The sequence below is a fragment of the Ochotona curzoniae genome, unplaced genomic scaffold (genome assembly GCF_017591425.1).
Source record: "Ochotona curzoniae isolate NIBS_2020 unplaced genomic scaffold, NIBS_Ocur_1.0 scaffold_1037, whole genome shotgun sequence".
In the NCBI taxonomy this organism is placed as follows: domain Eukaryota; kingdom Metazoa; phylum Chordata; class Mammalia; order Lagomorpha; family Ochotonidae; genus Ochotona; species Ochotona curzoniae.
Window position 1 is genome coordinate 14,772,416 of NW_024467083.1, and position 18,704 is coordinate 14,791,119.

An 18,704-nucleotide genomic window follows, 5' to 3' on the forward strand; every position below is an offset into this window, starting at 1 on the left:
ATATAAAAGCACTCTTAAATTTGCGGTATAAAATAATACTGGCTTTGCCATTCTCATCAAATCTTGGAATAAGAGACTTGCAACATACTCTGTGGTAATTATTTGATTCTATACAGTGATATCAGGGCTTCAACTGAAAAGATAGGCTGGGGAAGAGCAGCTTTTACTCTGCTCCGTGGAATGTCTCACAGCCATCAAAACAATGAAATGCTACCATTCGCACCAAAGCAGTTCCAATTGGAGATCATTATGCTCAGTAAAACAACTCAACTTCAAAACGACAAATATCACATGTTCTCTCTGATATATGACATCTGTGCAAAATACAAATCATATAAATACGTGGGTAAATAAGTATATACATGCATTCTCACAAACTGTATAACGGGGACTAGCACACTGGAAAATGAAGACGCATTGTGGTAGGCATTTCTACACCTGAGAGAAACAGACTATCTTTGTTTAGTGAAATATGCTTCGGCAGTACACTAGGCTTTTTGCTTCCTTCTCTGCATACGTCATGATGCACTTGAAGCTGATGCTGAAGGATCACATGCCTATAGGAATATGGGGAAAATGGTGCTAGAGAAAACAGGGAAGAAGAAAGGGGATGAAGGGGAATGCCTATACTTACAAAGTTGTATCATAACAAAAATTTAAAATAACTTAAGAAAACAAAATTATTACAGGAAACAAGAAATTCTCTTGTATTTAGGTAAAAACAAAAAAGTTAATACATAGATTCCCACAGATGAAGTGTGTAATGAATATTACTATTCTGTGAAGGGGGGATACATTACAATAAGCATCTCTACGCTTGAGTAAAAGGAGAACTTCCCAGGAAACCATGAAATATGCCTTGACAATTTGATACTAGATGTTCTACCACTTACAGCGCCATGATACACTGCTAGTAAAGGACTATGCTACTTTAATAATAAAGGGGAAACAATGCAGAATGTGGGGGAAGGAAGTGTGAGGGGGAAGAGTCTTATCACTACATAGCTTTCGTGGAAAACAGTAACAACAAAAAATAAAATTTAAATTTATAAAGGGATATTGCATCTAAACATTCTTCAGAAAATGAAACCCATAACACATTTATTATTGAAATTAGCTGGTTTTCATTATTATGCTATTATTTTTAAGGTGGTTATCTAGCATGTTGAGAATTGGCACTTCAATTTATATTTAGGAATATTGAGTCATTATGTTGACAACTTTCCTGCAAATGGATCAGACTTTGTCTAGTAGAATTGTTTTGTTCATACAGATTTTTGTAAGATTTTAATTGCCTGAAAATAAAAAAAACGAAGAAAACAAATATCTAAAAATAGAAAAGACTTTTATGATGATTTGTGTTATTTCATAAAATATACACTGAGAAAATCAGCTAACATCACACATATAATCTATATGTTTTTAAGCTATAACTGCAACACTGTGAAACAATTCATGCTATGTTACCATTTTATTCTGGTATTCAGTAGTGATGAACAGTGGATCTACAGTGTTTCTGAGGTGTTTCCTTCATGGTATTTTTGGATGCATGCAGGAGTTTGAGATTCCTACAATGAAGGAAAGACACCTAGAATTTGCATAAGAAATGATGACAAATATTTTCCCTGTGAGAAACAAAGACCTGGGCACCCAACATGCTGTCAATGCTACCTTCCAATCTGTGATTCCTTGAATAAGTGAATTAAGTGGGGATTCACATGAGTATGCTTTTCAACCTTGAAGGAATGAGATCCCATACAGCACAAGAAATAGAACAAAATATTTTTTGGCAATAAGCAATCAAGCATTACTATTAAAAATATTCTTTCAATATTTATTCTTAAAAGACAGAATTTCATATTGCAAACATCTCTTTTTGCCATATGTAATGCTTGAGGAAGGGTCTTGGAAAGATTATTGGAAAATTAATTTTATGAACACACTGAGTGATACATAGTTAATTTGTTTAAAAATAAATCTATAATTTCAAAGTAATTGTTTTCTTCAGTATTGATTTGAATAGTAGAAATAATGGAGTGACAGATCAGGTCAAAGTCAGGAATCAGAGGCCCCATCCTGGCTTCCTACCCTCACTAATAACATGGAACCACGTAGTTAGGCCTACATCTGCTGCTTTCACAAGAACATTGACAGGAAGCTGGTTGGGGCAAGCAGAGCAGCCAAGGCTTTAACCAGCACTTCTTTTTAGGATATCAGTGTCACAAACGACAGCTTAACCCATTATACTATAATACTAGCCCTTGCAAAGACGTTGCCGTGATAGTTGTAGAGGAACCTTTAATGTTGGTAAATTGGTGATAAATTATTTAAAATGTATATCCATAAAAACTGCCTACATATCCTAAGATCGATTGGAATGACAATAGGGTACAGAAAACATTAAATCAGTCAATTGAAATAATGTATCAAGTCATTATCTCATTATTATTAAACAGGGCAGGGATATCAATCAAATTCATTTATGCAAGCATTGAGATTTGAATCAGAGTAGAGAGGAAGGTTGCTACATATGAACCATAAACAGGACAATGATTAACCAATCCTACAGTATTTTGGAAGAATAGGGAGCTTCATGCAATTGTCCAAGGTAACATGGCCAGTAAATTGTGTAACTATTAATTCAGATGCAGATGAGGTTAACCTGGAAACTCTGACATTAATACCTAGATTACCAAATAGAAAATAATTTATCTATGAGACTATCTATTTATTCATTTATGCCTGGTAAAAACATTTTGGCAGGATACATACTTTTACATCAATGAAACACTTTGACCCATTTGATTACATATGAAACATATATAATGCTATGAAATCAAATTATATTCAAAAGTCTCATCAATGAACATAAAATTAAGCACAATATGTTTCAGGGGTCTTCTGTCCAACAGACCCCAAGACCAACAAGAGATGAGACGACAGTGCTCTTGTGTAGCAGAAACATTAGAGACAAACTGGTGGTGCAAAATGTCCATTTATTTGAGTAAAATCACAAGCTTCTATAGAGAAGTGGGCAGGCAGAAAAGCAATCCTGACAGTACAACAGCATTGTGGCTGGCTAACAGATATGTCTATTTCTTCTGGACCTTCCAATAAAACTAAAGATCAGGAAGCACAGGAAACTGCAACTCAAGGCAGACTCCTTATCTGCTAAAAAGCAGAATGAATGTAACATTTGACTTCCTAGAGTTTTCTACGAAGGAAGTCCTAGCAGAGTAGGAAAGAGAGGCAGGTGCAGACAATTATTCAGTGAACAGGCCATGTTGGGGTCTGTTAGCCAAAGACACACTGTGCCATATGCCTATGGCAGGTGGAGATCAGGGGTGATCTCCCACAAATATGTACTTTTTCAACTTTCTGAAATGCCATCATCATCATTAAATTGCTTAATTATCCTAGAACAATCCTTAGCATCCCTCATCTCTGTTAGCCTCAGCAACATCATAAGTACTATTATCTATTTCTGATTATTCCAGATTCTGTATTTTTCTTCCCCTGTGTGACTCACTATATTTTTTCAACTTCAAAACCAAATGAAATTTAGTACTTCAATTTCCCTCTGTGACTTTCAACAGATTTTCTCTGTTCTAAACCAGTAGAGAATAACGGCAGGCAATAGAATTTCTCTGTGTCCTAAACTATCTTTATTGTACTGAGATTCCCAAGCTACAGCTCAGTGGGTCTTTTGAAATTTAACAGTAAACAGAGCAATAGCCAAAGTACTCCACCCATCAATTCATGCAGCAAACACCTCGTCACTCAACCAGGACTCATGTGGGTAATGAAGTGTTTCTGTTACATCCCAGCAACAGCCTTCCATTTATCTCAGAGCAGCAAAACAGTCCTGACACACCATCAGCCTGTTAGGAGGACTTCCCTGACTGGTGTCAGCGTTGTTAGGAATATCATTTAGGTGTTATTATTGTTACTATTTCTTTTTATTTCCTTGTTTATCTCATGATTATTCATGATTTTAAAAACCCTAGGCCTCTCTAAGCTTTATGTTTGGCCATGTGAATATTTCCTATCTGACTCAAGGAACTAAGCATCCACAGATTCCTGTAATGCCAGGTACTCTATATACTTTCTAATCATCATCTTCTTAGATCTCCTGGAGACAAAATAGAAGCTCATTCTCTTAATCGGTAAAGGACCCAAAGTCTACTTGTTTTTGTTTTTTTGTTGTTGTTTTTTGTTTTGTTTTGTTTTTTTCATTTGTGGAGCAAGCTGACACAAACATTAGCATAAAAAGCATTCTTTTGCTTTTATATGAAAACAGATATGGGTTTGTTCTCTGCTGCTGAAAGGCACTTAACCAATAGACTACATTAAGGTTCCATTTTCATGAAAATTAAATCAGTTTACCATTGTATTCAGCAGTAATACCTGATTAGGTTTTGTTTCTTAGAAAAGAACCTTTCTCCATGCAGTCTAATTAACAGTGAGAATAAAGCTAGTAACAATGATTCTTTTTTCTCGAAATATACTATTTTTGACACAGATTTAATTTTAATTTTTTATTGTTTCTGTGTGTAAAAAATATAGTGGTCAGGGAGTGATAGCAGAGTCCCCTATACTGTCACATGTAGACACCAGTACTCAAGTACCTACAAAGGGAAAACTGACATGACAAACAGTTGCTAACATCAAACAGTTTAGTAAAAATAAGCAGCAAAATAATGTTGGTTGGTTACACACAAATACAGAGAAAAACATGTGGAAAGGAAATAATGACAGGGCTATAAATCTCCAACTCAAGTTAAAAGAGATCAGCAACTGTCTGTGAATGCCCTATATGAATTTCTTATTTCTTGTAGCTCTGAAGATAAAATATAGAAACTATAATAAGAGCTGTATTTCTCTGTACATAGGGCCAGTTACGCTAGAAACAGGGCATTTACTAAAACAAAAGCATGATAAGAACATAAACAAAAAGATTCAGGAAATGAGGATCTTAAATTTCTAATTTTGTTAAACCATATTTGATATTTATAGTATTGCCTCCTTCTATCTAACAAGTCAGTGCTCTCTGACTTGAAGAACTTGTAATGCCCATTTGTGAAGGACAACCACAGCCACTAGATCTGTAACTAAAGCTACAGCCCAATTGGCCCAGAAGATGAACTACAGAGTATGAACAATTGATAGTTTAACATACAGTGACAGAACTGTATTTTCTCGAGTATACAAGACAGAAACGAGGGGGACAGTATGTGGAAATGGGCAATATGGATGTTAGTTCGATTGAAATTTTTGATAAAACTGAATTTACTGATGTGAGGTTCTCAATTGAATCTATTAACTCAATTAAGAAAAAAGAAACCCTGAATTTTTTTCTGGTTCCGACTATAGCTTACACTGGAAAACACTGAAATACCAGAATGTTCTGAATATGCCAGGAGTAAATTTTTCACTAACTTGGGTTATATAATATTAGGTTTAATTTATCAGTCAAACTTATCATCTGCTTACTTAATACATTTCATGGAAAAATCTGAAAGATATTTTTCATAAACACTGAGATCATTCATAGGAGAAGATATGAAATTTCCATTTTTACACTATTTGTAAAAAAAAAACATAATGCTTATTCTTTGTAGACTTAAAAATAAGAAATACTCCATCATGATAAGATCATTTAATATAGTAAGAATGATGAAGTATCAAGGTGGTGTAACTCAGTGGAAGCTGCAAATAAATAAATACAGCATATCGATACTGTGAACTTAATGGAGAGCAGTCAAAACAGTCATCCCGAATTGTAATGTGTAGAGGTGTTTGCCACTTACTAACAGATAATGTGCCCTATATGAACAGTATATTAATGATATTTCCAACTTGTGTATCCTAAAAGCTATAATTTATTACCAGAGGCTGATTGGGACTACCACAAAAGTGAGTTTTTACTCCTCATCCAGTTTCTGGCTTGACCTGTTTAACTGATCTAAATCACTTGGAATAAAAAAGGCAGTTTGATTCTTTAGAAAAGGTATCATGAAAGAGACCATAATATACAAAGTGTTCTAACCTTGTTTCTAACATGTTTGCATGTGATCTGAAATAATTTCTTGTAGTATTAAAATTAGATCACTAAAATCATCAGAATTTAGGATGATTATTGAATACCGATTCTGAGATGATACCGATTCCTGAAGGTCAAAAATTTCACTGTGATCCAATATCAATAGTAGGATATTACAGAAACCATTGATCAAGGGAGTTTTGGCTTCAGTCCACATGACATTTTTCTATAGCATTTTTACATTTCCTTTTCCTTCTCAGTGTATATGAAGATCTGTATCATGCTGACTGTATTGAATCACTTACCATTTATCAATGAAGAATGAATGCAAGCATTTCTTTGAAACAAAATCTATACCTGTATTTGCCTTCTTGATCTCTGAGGCTTCTGAAGAAAAAGCTCCTTGGGGGAAGAATCAAGATGGCGGAACAGGGTAACGACATGTTTAAACAGATGGAGAAATATTAGCCAGTGTGAAGCAGAGAGTGCACATTCCAGGAAATAGAAGAGGACAGAATAACAGCAGCAGAGGGATACCTGGAGACCGACAACCACAGGAAAGCAGCAGACACAATTGCATAGTCTTGCAAATACTGATACCCCAGCGGCATTCAGCCAATGGCAGTCTGAACTCAACACTCAGCCAGAACTCCATCAGCAACAAGATGGGAAGGGACGTTTATTGAGAGCTCCACAGGTAAACCCAGACAAAGAACTGTTCCTCCTGCTGATCTGTTTGATTTAACCAGGAGAAGAGACAGAGCAGTATTACCCAGATAGGCAGTGTGGGAACAGGGTGAATTTCGTAGCCCAGTTCACCTCCTAGAGCCATATTGGGTGCCATTTTGTTTAAGGAAGAAAAGGCAATGGGGCAGGACGGTGCACACACTGAGCTGGGAATGAACTTATTTCTGGCTCAGCAACTGCAACAATGTGGCATCCTACAGGTTCCACCCAAGATAGGTCCAGGTAGCCCTCAGACCTGACAGCAAGTAGACCAAGAACTCTAGCAGATGCCATTTCTTACAGTGTGGCAAAGAATGTAAGACTGCAGGGGACAACAGTGAGCTTCACAAGCTCAAAGCTGGGAAAGAACATACTGAGCTCAATGCATCAAACAGGTCCCACAGGAAATTAATATAGACTATGATATTATATGGGACAAAACAGGTCCATGTGGCCCTCAGACCCAATGGCCAACAGGTTCTAGCAAGATTAGCACCACTAAAAGCTAGGTATATAGGACACCTGGTGTTCCCTAATCCTGGGACCTATTCCAACTGGAAGTGGGAGAAAAGTTGTACAGACAACAGTGGAACCTCAGCATGGGATCACAGGAGGTAGTGACTTGTGAGCCAGGAGCTGGCACTATGGAGACCATGGTGGAAATCTATCAGAAAAAAACCCAGACCTGGAACTCGCTGGAGGGAGTGGCACAAGTGACTGCAAACAAACAGCCATGTACCAACTACAGTAAGTAAAACCACGCTATAGACCTGTGGATGACAGAGCTTAGAAACCTACCCCAAGGTGAAGAATCTGATAACCGAAAGCACAATGACCAAGAACGAAAGAGACAGAGACACAATGAATATCACTGAAGATTCCCCTGTAAAGAAGCAAAACCCTATGCCAACCTCAAAGTTCACTGAGGAAGACATCTAGAAAATGGGGCATACAGAATTCAAAACACTTGTTATAAAACTTCTTATCAACAACAAGAAGCACATAAAGCAGGCATTCAAGGAATTCAAGGAATGTGTCACACTGGAAATGAATCAAATGAAAGCTACTATGTTAGAAATGAAGAATATAGTGGAACAAATTAAAAGTACAGTCAATAGTCTCCAAAATAGAATGAAGGAGGCAGAAGAAAGAATTTCAGAATTGGAAGATAGTTCCTGTCACTAGAGGGAAGCAAACAAAAAGCTGGAAGCAGAGCCGGATTAGGCCAAAAAAATATTCAAGAATTGAAAGACACTATTAAGAGGCCTAATATAAGAATAATGAGAGTCCCAGAAGGTGCAGAAAGAGATGCTGGATTTATAAATGTATTTAATGAAATAATAAGGGAAAATTTCCTTCATTAAGGGAAAGAATTGGGAAACAACATCCAGGAGGGGCATAGAATTCCAACAACTCTGACCAAAAACAATCTTCATCAAGGCATATTATAATCACACTCTCTTCAACTGAACCTAAGGAAAAGATCCTTAAATGTGCATGTGAAAAAAAAAATCAGTTGACATATAAAGGAATGCCAATTAAACTCACAGGAGACCTCTCACAGGAAACTCTACAGCCTAGAAGAGAATGGAATGACATATTCCAGATTCTAAAAGCAAAACATTGATGGCCCAGGATAACGTACCCAGCAAAACTGTCCTTTGTCTCTGAAAATGAAATAAAATTCTTCAACAGTACAGCAAAGTTAAAAGAATCTGTCTTTTCCAATGATACAAATGATACTTCAAGATGTTCCCCTGACAGAGAAAAGGAATAGTGCCCACCAAACCCAAAGGCAAATGTGAAGAACATCCCAGTAAAATAACAACGAAAGGCTAAACCAATGAACAACCCATTTCTAAAATGACACAACCAAATTACCAGCCTTACATATTAGCCCTGAATGTAAATGGCTTTACCTCATCAATCAAACATCATAGATTAAAAAATAAAACCCATCTATTTGCTGTCTAAAGGAGACATAGCTCACCAAGAAAGATCAGCAGAAACTATATCTCATGGATGCGACTTTTTTTTGTTAGCTTCACCTCTTCAAAATACTTATTTAATTCTTCACTGATTCATACAGTAGCATCATTTCCTTCAAGAGGGTTCTTGATTTTCATTTTCATTTCTTCAGTGACACACATTAGTCATTCAGTAACATGTTATTTAACTTCATGGTGTTGTTAATTTCTTTGTTTTTTCTTTTTTTCCTGCTATTGATTTTGTACAGTGGCTTTTCATTTAAGAGGATGTATAATAACTGCTTAATGGAGACTAACATATCCAGATGTGAGGATACAATGCAGTATGCATCTCTACTTGAAGACTAAAATGGACTCCCAATGAAACTGTTTACTATATTTTGACAATAGAATGCTGGACTCTCTGCCATTGATCATTCCCACACTGATAAACATATGATTGTGTAAGAAGAACTGTAGTAATGATACAGGGCAACTCAGTGAGAGGGGACAGAATTGGGGTGGGGATAAAGGAAATCCCACGATCAATGGAATTCTATCATAAAATAATAATTATAAAAATAAATAAATAATTTTAAAATTAAAAAAAAGAAAAGATGCTTGGACTTAGAGCTAACTCATGATACTCAAAATTTTGTGGCAATTGAAGATTAAAAAATTCATTTTGACTACTGAATGCTAAATACTAAAATGAAAATAGACATGAGACAGCTGAATAGTACCCTATAGCCATTTTAAGGTATATAGCAGCCATTTCTGTATATAAACTGAAATTGAAATGTCAATGAAGTAGTCACAGGATATGGTTAAGAACTTGCATTTTTTAGCATATTGGTTACACAACACCATGTAAATTAATGGCATGATGTTATAAATTGTTGTTGATGTTGTGTTGGGGCTTTTAATTGATCGGGATGATATTCTGCCAGCTCTACCTACCTTCAGACCAGAGATGGTCTCCCCAAGAAACTGTTGAATTTATCTGGACAATAAGATGCTGGACTCTATGCTTGGTATATACTTGCAAAGAAAGAATCTTGACTGAATTTGAACTGTAATACTGCAACAAGGAGGAGGAATCCACCATGAGGGGACGGTGTGGGGAGGGGTTGGGAGAATCCCAGAAATTATGAAACTGTGTCACATAATGCAACGTAATTAATAAAAAAAATGTTTTGTTTTTTGGATAGACTTCTTCAGCGATTCCATCATTTTGAAGCCACTTGTCTAATCAAACAGTGAAATGACCTATGGAAGTCTAATGTTGGGAACTAATGTTGTTCAAACTACAGTGCATACTTTAAATCCTTAATTAGCATATGGTGACATTTTAAACAAACCCATGACTCACAAATTTAGGAACTAATACTTTTCTGATGAAATAGCCTTTCTTACTGCTGTAATCCATTATCTATGTTCATTTATTGCACTAGCAATTGTGGATATTGCTGCTGTAATGTTTCTATTTGATAAGGAATTCAGTTCTCCAGTAGATAAACTAATAATTTTGCTAAACTTATATCTGAGAACTCACTTAGATCCTTTCTTTCCTGTGCCAGGCAGAAAATAAGGCTGGATGTTTGGTAGTTTATTCCTAACTCTCAAGAGTTATTGGATTGCTGCTACACACCATGAATGGCAATAGATGTGTCTAGAATACATCAGATCTTCCACATTTTATCTTAAATCTTCTCTCTCTTCTGGTTACAACTGATGGAAACCTCCATTTCAGATAGAACTGTCAGTAAACAGGGCCCTTCAAAAATTAGAATTTGAGACATTCTTCCCAGAAAGAAATATTAGCTAGTCAAGGAGTTAGGAAATGTCTAATGCAAGAGCACTGAATATGTCAGTGTCTTGAATGATCATAAGTAGTTCTTGTTTATTTTGTTACTATGCTTGTACATGCATGTTTCAGTCTTTTCTCCTGTTAAATGGTATCATTCTGCTATATAATATAGTATAAGCTAGCAATATTCCTTGCTTTTTATCTCAGTGTTAAAGTTGTGAGACATAAAAGAGCACATAAGAGTTGTTCTGAGAGAACAACTTTCTCTTAGAAAGAAACCCTGATTGTTCTTGGTGGAAAACAGGTATGAACAGTAATTTTCACCTTCATAAGGAAGTATGTAAGTGGGACAAATCAGATATTTCATTCTTTTGTTTTCTAGTTGCCTCTTGGTTTTTTCCCTTTCCTGTTTTCCTTTTGTATTACTGACTAGCAAAACTATAGTTGCCTCAGGTTAAACACAGGACAAAAACATTAGCCATCTGGAGTTCCTGCCAACTTGCACAGATGCTTAAGACTTACTTGATTTCATGAACCTTGGTCTGGCCTTTTTTGTACCATACCAACATGAGTGTTTCCTTCACAAGCAGTGCATGTTGCAGTCCTAAGCCTCTGAATTTGGGTTGTGTGAGAAGCACATTCAACCTGCTGGAATGTGAAATGGTGTCAGAAACAACTACAGATCTTCCTGAAAGCATTGCTCTCTTTTATAAAACAGGGATATTAAAACAGTAGCATGTAAAAATATCTGTACAGCATTATAATAGATTTTCTACTGTTGCCTATACTTACCATGTCATGATACGTACAGATACCTGAAAGCTAAACTTGTAATTATGAGTCAGGAACTCTACTACTGTTCCAATTTGGGGAAAAATAGAGAAAATGGGGAAGGATTAAGGGGAGAGTGTGTGGGAGGAGAGAACTCCTGAATCTATAATTCTGTATCATGGCAAATAATACATTTCAATAATAAAATTTTAAGAAAATGAAATGCTGACTGACTGACTACAATGTCTTTGGAACCTAATATTGCAGCAAAAATAAAGAGAAAAATCAGGAGTAACAAGGCAGATAGAAAATATTTTGAATGTAACTGCCTCATAAATGACACAGAATTCCACCCTCCCTCTTTATTGTTACATGCAATCATCTGTTATGCTTTTTTCTGAGATATAGAGGCAAATTTAAAAAGTTAAAAGCATGATTTCCATTGGCACTGGTTTTTGAGACCAACATTTTAAGAGCCTTTTCTACTCTTCAAAGAGACACTCAGATACCAAGAATCTAAATATCTTGGCAATGCATGCCTAATTCAACAGTAAAAAAAAAAAAAAAAAAAAAAAAAAAAAAAAACAAACAAAAAAAAAAACCCTCATTTTGCTTTTAAGCTATTGATACAGATCTCACGGATTTTTTTTCTAGATGTCCTCCAAATGTTTACAGACATTGAAATTACCTTTGCCTTTTGTAACTGCTATTGGCCTGTCAGCATCCATTTCAGCAGTAAACTTGGCACCATGTGTCTCCATATGGGTATCATATGTTTATGGTTTTTTTCTCAACCTGTTTCCTCCTTTCTTGAGTCTTTTACTGTAGGCTTCTAATAAAAATAAGATAATTTTATTATCTTTTTTATTTTTTAACTACTTGAAATGCTGTTCCCTGCTACATAATGTTTGTGCCATTTGAAGTCAGAGGATTTATACAAGAGCAGAGAAAAGATAAACAAATGGGAGACAAACTTAATCTAAGCGTAATTTCATTTTTTGTTAACCTGTGTACTCATTTATTTCTGCTGCAAATATTAAATTTAAAGATCAGTGATCAGAGCAAAGCATTCGAACTTTAGCCTCATTGTTTCCAGTAAAATTCATTTTGTTGAAGTTATTTTATTTATAAGTAGTTTTATGTCATTTTAAAATTAGACATTTTCTTGTTTACAAACATTTTTTTCCCCATAAAATGTGACCTTGTGGTCTGTTCTAAATGTTGGCTACTAATGTGTAGCAGTGCTTAGTCTTTTTGACTGACAGTACTGTGATGCCCTCCTTTCCCCTTGCCTTCGATGTCATGCAGATATCAAAAGAAAAACAGTCCCACTGTCCACATTGCAGGTCTAGCACAGGGGACAGGAAACGGTCACACTGAGCAGTGATGCCAACCAGCAGTTAAATAGAAATGGGCTATTCCAAGTTTCCACGAAGGATTTACAGAACTACAATTTCTGCTCCCGATACCAATAGGTATTTTGTTAGATCTTATGCTGTGAGTAGAATGGATCACTGAAAAGACTAATCTGATGGGCCCGTGTAAGGCAAAAGGATGATGCTTGGCATGAGTTGAGACACACTAGCCTGTTTAATGAAGATTCTGAAGTGCTGCCTGGAGAGGCCCTTCCATTTCCACTGATGTAACTATTTCTTTGATTCTTGTATATGGTGCAGCTGAAATGTGGATAAGACCACAAATGAAAGGCTTTACAGCCAAAGGAAATCTTACAGCTGGATGGTTTCAAATACATCTGTTGGTAGATGAGAAAATTGAGGCTAATGATAATAAAATGAATGACCAAGTCTCAAAGGAAAATAATCACATAGGAAATCAGAATGCTCCTATGAGAAGGAAAATCTCCAAAGCAGGTGGTTCTCGTTCAGCAGAAAGCATGAAGCCGAAGTTTTCTGTCATATGTGCAGCCACAGGTACACAAACCTCTTCCCTCTTCCTTGGATCAAAAACATGACTCACTTAGCTTCTTAGCTTCTGTTAGCATTCCTGACACTGGAGTTTAGCTGCAGTGGTTGATTGTTTGGTTCATATTGTCAGAACAACACTAGGAAAGTCTATAGTTAAGGAAAATCTGGCAGTCCTGTGATCTATGAGATTGCAGGTATATTGACCAACCTTGTCAAAGGCAACCAACCTAATGTCATTTCCATTCCAGCCAGGTGTGATTGACTTATCGTATTATGTCCTGGAAATCACTTTGTATTATACAAGATCATGAAAAAAAATCACAAGTAAGGTACATGGAGAAAGATGGGATTTATTAGCCAGTTTGGGGTTATGTGGCTTAAAATATATATATATATATAATTAAATATATTAAATAATAAAATAGTATATATAATATCTCTTATATATATATTTACTTCTTTTTTTTTTTATATTTATTTATACTGGAAAGGCAGATGTACAGAGAGGAGGAGAGAGCAAGATCTTCCCTCCGATGATTCACTCCCCAGGTGGCCCCAATGGCTGGTGTCATGCCGATCTGAAGCCAGGAGCCAGGAACTTCTTTCCGGGTCTCCCTCGCAGGTGCAGGGTCCCAAGGCTTTGGGCTGTCCTCAACTGCTTTCCCGGGCCACAAGCAGGGAGCTGGATGGGAAGTGGAGCTGCTGGGATTCAAACCGGCACCCATGTGGGATCCCAGTGCATTCAAGGCGAGGACCTCAACCATTATGCATTCTGCCGATCCTATATATATTTAGTTCTTAAGCCTCAATATCTGTTGTCAAATATCAGAATAGTTGGATTTTTGGAGAAGCCTCTCTCCCTAACATAAACCTATGTCTTACTGAACTCTTAAATGGTAGAGAACAATATAACGAACTGGTCTCTTATTGTAAAATGCTAATCGCATTTTCTCAGGACTCAAGTTAAAATTACCTGCCAAAGACCCTGCCCACAAGCACCATTGCTACTGTGCCGAGTCTCCAATCTGTATTTTCAAAATGATCATTGTAATAAAACTATTATAATTTAAAAAAAAATCATGGGCCCAACGCGGTGGCCTAGCGGTTAAAGTCCTCTCCTTGAATGCGTTGGAATCCCATATGGGTGCCGGTTCTAATCCCGGCAGTCCCGCACTTCCCATCCAGCTCCCCTCTTGTAGCCTGGGAAAGCAATCAAAGACGGCCCAAAGCCTGGGACCCTGCACCCACGTGGGAGACCCAAAAGAGCTCCTTGCTCCTGGTTTCGGATCGGCGCAGCTCCGGCCGTTGCAGTCACTTGGGGAATGAATTATCTGATGGAAGATCTTTCTCTGTCTCTCCTTCTCTCTGTATATCTGACTTTGCAATAAAAATAAATAAAATCTTAAAAAAAAATCTTCAGCAACCATTATATGTAGTAACAGGATTCAAAACGTGACCTCAAAGATTTAAACCACAATTGGTTGCTAAATTTTTAAAAAATCATGAATTTCAGCGATTTTATGAAAGAAAATTTCACAGTACTGTAGTAATAAATGCAGAGATGTCTCAAGTGGTCTGGGATAGAAAGTACTGCTCTGGGCCCAGGAACTGTAAACTGAGATTGGAAATGTATATTGGAGAGAAGTGAATTGACAAACAGGATCCATTTACAGAGCCTCGAGGCAAGATAATTTACACCTGCACACCTGGTCTGTGAGACGCCCTGTCCTGAATTCTTGTTTTAGCCTCACATAATCAAATCCGTTCACAACCCAGACCAGCTCCTGTTCTCTGGGAAACCTCTTCTCTCACAACGTTAGGTCAGCAGTCCCCACTTAGGCTCGCCTACCAACTAGCACTGTAAAGCAATATTAGCTACTGTGTTACATTGCTGTCATAACTTTATATGTACTTCTTCCCACGCTTAGTCAATCCTCTCTTTGAACGAGGAGGTTTCAATAATTAAAGAAAATTTGGCATTTAGTGGTTGACAAATATATAAATACTTTCCATGGGGGAAATTTTAAATAAACAAATAAGGAAAAGAGGTTTGGAGGAATGTGGAGATGCAGCCAAGCCACCACAGTCAGACAGATTGTATTGCAACTCTGTAGCAGATTAAAAAGACCACAAAACAAAACCTACTCTGAGAATTTGATGATTAAAATAGAGCATTAAATGACAACATATAGTATGGAAGATTGGACAACAGATTGCATTTTAACAACATTCAACACTTACTGAGTAATTTATAATTTGCTGTGAAGGTGCAGGAATACCATGTTAAGGATAGTCATATTATAACACTCCATAAAAGGATGATGTATGTAAATTACAAACAATAAAAAAATGCAACAGCCACACAAAGAATGGAAGTGCCTAAAAAATGATGACTTTGTATATGGAAAGCAATATATCTGAAAAAAAGTCAGAAAAAGATAGAAAAAGAGGATATTACCACTGAACAAAAACGACCAAAATATAAAATATTGAGTAAAGCAAAGATTGTGAAGTATGGAGCAATGGTAATCCTCGTTTGTCACTGATAAGAATGCAAAGTAACAGTCACTTTGAAAGACACTTTAGCAATATCTCAAAAAAATTTTTTTTAAGATTTATTTACTTTTTTTTTTTGGAAAGCCAAATATACAGAGAGGAAGAGAGACAGAAAGGAAGATCTTCCATCCAATGATTTCCCAAGTGGCCGCAACGGCCAGAGCTGCGCCAATCCGAAGCCAGGAGCAAAGAGCTCCCCAGGTCTCCCATGTGGATGCAGTGTTCCAAAGCTGGTGGCCATTCTCAACTGCTTTCCCAGGCCACAAGCAAAGAGTTGTATGGAAAGTGGAGTTGCCAGGATTAGAACTAGCACCCATATGGAATTCTGGTGCATGCAAGGCAAGGACTTTAGCCACTAGGCTATCTCGCTGATAATGTATCAAACTTTAATATACTCTTACCATGAGGTCTAGCAATCACACTACTTGGCATTTACCCAAGGGAGCTGAAAATTGCTTTTCATACAAAAAAACTGCATAAAGCCATATCTTTAATTTATAAACTGACACATACTATGAAAGATATTAAGCACTAAAAAGAGATAAGATATAAAGCTCTGAGAAGGATCCAGCACAGTCTCCTAGTGGCTAACGTCCTCGTCTGCTATATGCCAGGATCCCATCTGAGCACCTGTTCATATCCCGGCTGCTCCACTTCCTTTCTAGCTCTCTGCCTGTGGCCTGGGAAAGCAGTCAAGAATGGCCCAAAGCCTTGGGACCATGCATCTGTATGAAGACCCAGAAGAGGCTCCTGGCTTCAGATCAACTCAGCTTCGGAGGATGTGGCCACTTGGGGATTGAATCAGTGGATGGAAGTTCTTTTTCCTTTCTTTTTCCTTCTCTCTGTACATCTGACTTTCAGAAAACATAGATAAATAAACCTTTAAAAAAAGCTATGAGAAGACATAAAGAGGATTATTACTCTTTAATGCATTTACTAACTGAATGAAGTCAATCTAAAACTTTTATACAGATGTTAGAGAAAGCCCAGTAATAAATATGTAAAACACAGGTTACTTTTAAACAATGAAGCCATTCTCTATAGTGCTATAATAATGATGTCATTATACATCTGTCAAACGTAACAGCAAGAGTGAGCCCTGTCAGGTCTAGTGCAGTAGCTTAGTGGATAAAGCCCTCACCTTGCATACTTGAGCATCTCATATAGGCACCAGCTCTAATCCCGCAGCTCAGCTTCCCATCCAGCAATGCGCTTGTGACCTGGGAAAGCAGTTGAGGGTGGCCCAAAGCCCTGAGACCCTGCACCCACATGGGAGACCTGGAAGAAGCACCAGGCTTCAGCTTGGTTCAGCTTTTGTCATTGCGGCCATTTGCGGAGTGAATCGGCAGATGGAAAATCTTCTCTGTCTCTCCTCCTCTCTGCATATCTGAATTTTCAATAAAAATATTTTTTAAAAAGAGATCCCTATCATAAACAATTTATCTTCAATGATAAAGATGTGACAGTGCAACCATAGTAATTGTAACAAATGTACCATTAAGGAGTGTGTGTTAGTTGAAAAAGATGTTGAAAAGTGCATGGGAAAGAGCCAGAAGTTTATTAAAAAAAAGAGTCACTGTACCTTATCCTCAATTTTGCTTTAGAGAAAATAAACAGTATCTGTATAGCCATCTGTCCAACATCTATCCTAACATCTATATATCTATCTATATATATATCTATCAATGTAAGAGAATATACTATCTGTGGGCCCGGCACGATAGCGTAGTGGTTAAGGCCCTCGCCTTGAACGCGCCAGGATCCCATATGGGCGCTGGTTCTAATCCCAGTGGCCCGCACTTCCCATCCAGCTCCCTGTTTGTGGCCTGGGAAAGCAGTCCAGGACAGCCCAAAGCCTTGGGACCCTGCACCCGCGTGGGAGACCCAGAAGAGCTCCTGGTTCCCGGCTTCGGACTGGCTCAGCTCCGACCGTTGCGGTCACTTGGGGAGTGAATCATCGGACGGAAGATCTTCCTCTCTGTCTCTCCTCCTCTCTGTATATCTGCCTTTCCAGTATAAATAAATAAATCTTAAAAACAAAAACAAAAACAAAAAAACAGAATATACCATCTGTTCAATGAATTGTTTAAGACTGAATTGTTTTCACATGTAAGTAGATAAATAGCTAGCTCAAATTATAGTGAACATAAGATCACTTTTCAGCATGGAGTTTTTAGTGCTTCCATTTCCTTTGGACCAAGTGAAGCCAGAGTCTGCAAAGCCAGATTATCCCTTATGGGTGCTGGTTTGTGTCCCGGCTGCTCCGCCATTGTCCCATATGGGTGCTGGCTCGTGTCCCGGCTGCTCTACTTCCGATCCAGCTCCTCTCACAGCCAGGGAAAAGCAACATAAGATGGTCCAAGTGCTGGGACCGCTATTGTGCACATAGTCAATGAGGAAGGAGCTCCTGGATCAAGGCTTAAGCCGGGCCTAAGTCTGGGCATTGTAGCCATTTGCAAAGTGAATTCGTGGATGGAAGATCTCTCTGTCCTTATCTCTCCCTGTCTCCGTAACTCTGACTATCTTCAAATAAGTAAATACATATATTTGTTAAAATGCGCTTTTGGTAAATAAAAGTATTGATGTTTACATGTTACCATTTTGAATCTTCCTAGATTATAACACATTGATTTTATCATTAAATAATATATTAAAATTCTACCAGCTATATATATTAAGAATGATGTGTTTGGTGGTACCATCCTGATCACTTTTATTTACCAATTAATTGACAATATAAAGCAATAAGAAATGGACACCATCTATTTGATGTTGGTTTATGCCTTAATTTTGAAATGCAATGAATCATATGGATATCAAATATAAACTTAAAAATCAGTTAAATATTTTCAATTTTACTTGATTTTTTCCTGAAAATACAATTTTCCTTGAAATATCATCTATTC